This window comes from Octopus bimaculoides, chromosome 7 (genome assembly GCF_001194135.2).
Source record: "Octopus bimaculoides isolate UCB-OBI-ISO-001 chromosome 7, ASM119413v2, whole genome shotgun sequence".
Taxonomy (NCBI): domain Eukaryota; kingdom Metazoa; phylum Mollusca; class Cephalopoda; order Octopoda; family Octopodidae; genus Octopus; species Octopus bimaculoides.
In genome coordinates, this window is record NC_068987.1 from 52,743,868 (window position 1) to 52,746,546 (window position 2,679).

The 2,679-nt window shown below is 33.6% G+C and overlaps 1 protein-coding gene across 1 annotated transcript in view; it reads left to right on the forward strand.

Annotated features, from left to right (window-relative positions):
* LOC106873978 (uncharacterized) overlaps positions 1 to 2,679 on the forward strand; it is a 1,133,216-nt gene that overhangs the window by 577,158 nt on the left and 553,379 nt on the right. The window lies entirely within an intron of this gene.

Genomic DNA, 2,679 nt, shown 5'->3' on the forward strand with positions numbered 1-2,679 from the left:
AGTGAGTTTACGTTCGTTTCTATGTACCATGGTGAGGGAAATATATATTTCCCTTTCTTAACTAATGAAATAATTGCTTGCTAGCGCAAAATACACACTTTTTGTTGTCATTTTTCCTCAATTTTCTTATCGACTACATAAAATAAACTACGGTTTACCCGCCAAATTACCTGTTGCCGTAGACCTTTTACCACATCTATCCCTTAGAGGCTTTAAACACCTTTAACTTAAACGTGAATATATATATATATATATATATGCATACACAAGCCGTCACATGTAATCACGCATGATGTCAGAGCAGAACTGATTATTCTTCCCCAAATAAATATGAAAAAACTTCATCAGCAATGCTCTCCTTCCTCGTGGAGCAACAGAAAATCATTGGTACAAACCTGATCACTCATACACGCCTCCTTCAGGTTATTTCTGCCTCAGCTAACGGAATTTTATGAACAGAACATAAAATGTACTAGAGGAGTTCACAATGAGTTCAATTCCTATACAGAGCTCTAAAATGAGATGATCCGTCATAAAAGCGAAAGATTTGGATGATCTCCAGTTCTCAAGCTCATGAATATTAATATTGTCTCTCAATAACAATAGTCAATGTCTTTTGTGTTCAGAACCTACTCTTACAGTGTTACGATTCTAATTCCATAACTTAGTCTTCTTCAAAAGTTTTGTGCTTTTATGTGATTATATTGTATCGTGTGTATTTAGAAATAGTTATTTTCAGCTGTTCTTTATTGTTATCTTGCTCTTCTCTTTTTTTTTTGTAAATGCTCTTAGGCAACCAATCTTACTTAATAATATGAAGATCAATGGGAAAATGACTCTCGTAATACGAAATTTCGCGTTACGGCCAGCTTTTCAGAGACGCACTATTTCCACTAAGCGAGGAATTCCTGCCTTTCTAAATAGTGTTGTCAGATGTGCAATATTAGTCATTGCTTCCAACTTTGCCCTTTAATCCCCTTACACTTTACTTTGCGTTTTATCACAAATTCTTCTACAATGCAATCACAATCACGCCATATGCTTCACGTAGTTGTTTGAGGAAAACTTATTTACAGTAGTTTCAGACTCCTTCCTCGACAATTTCTACAATTGTGATCGCTGTAAATCTTATATTTGCTTATTTTAATGTTCGACATTAAGATCGCATGTCCCAACCAAAGAAAACACGACTCCAGCTCTTTAAACTAAATAATGAAGATATTTGCACGCTCTAGTGCCTCGTGGTTTTGGCTAGTATCTCACTAAAGAATGTTCATTTCCGATCGTTGCTGGTGCACCTGGCAGCTTCGCAGTAATTAGCATCTTTCTACGCTGTATTATCTCCTGGTTTTTGGTAGAATCTCAATAAAGAGTGGCTAATTTCGTTCGTTCATAGGAAAACTGGCAGTTTATCAGGTTTATGATGTGCCCATAATACATTGTGTGTTATGTATTAGTCGGAGTGCTGTCCTCGTCTTGGTCGTTGAAGAAGTAAAACTATATAATCATTAGAAGAAAGAGCATAATAGTATTCTGTATAGGGACAACATAACGGAATTCTGAAAATCTTCCCCGACAGGAAATAATGATAAAAATAATAATGAATTTTTAGAAATTCGGTAAGAACATATGCACCAAGATAACTTTTAAGTTTAGAAAATTAACAAATAATTTTGTTATCAAGTCAGGAATTAGATTCATATAATGAATATGAGATTTATTATAGTTAGGTTGAACTGAGACTCAAGGTTAAGTAGATATGTTTTTAGGCATTCAACGACAGATATACGAAGGCAAATATAGGGGGAAAATTATTATTAATATTATTATTGCTATTATCATTATTATTACTATTATAATTATTATTATTCTTGTTGTTGTTGTTAATATTATCCTGCACACGCATGCACACACGCATGCACACACAAACATACACTATTCTCAACTGGAAGAGTACATGGAGAAACAAGATTACGACATTTAGAATGCACAACCCAAAATTCTGACAAATGAATAGAGAATACGGAGTGATAATTTCTAAAACTAGAATATCATTGTTAACATATTTACCATGGGACTAGAAAAATATCAAGTAAAATCACAAAGGGAAACATGCAATTGCATAAAAAGTTTACGAATAAAACAAACATGTAAATGTTTGCTTTTCAGGGATGCCAAGAAATATAAACCACAGGCTGAAGTAACTGACACAAATTAGCATGGAGAAGCAAGCGCAACAATAACAAGAAAACGAAAACATTTAAAATGCCGAAAGAGCTGAAAACGGGATTAAGAATGACATGCTAAAGCGATAGGAAGTAAATCACTAACATGTCCTATACCTGACAAGACTGAAAATTGCAAAAGTGATTAATAGAAAAACTTAGCAGAAGCTTCAGAGTGCGTGAATCAAAGTTTAGACCAAAGGAAAATTTATTGCAGTACGATAATCTAAAAATAAAAATAAAAATAAAAACATAAAAACATAAGATGAACCATGATAGAAAGACTAACAGCAGAATATGTGAAAGAAGGTTGAGCAGAAGCAATCAATCAAATCGTTTACAGAGATCCAGTTTTAGTTGCAATACAATATATATGTATGCATGCATGTGTGTGTGAGTGTGTGTGCATATATATGCATACACACGTATTATATGTATGTTTGTGCATATATAT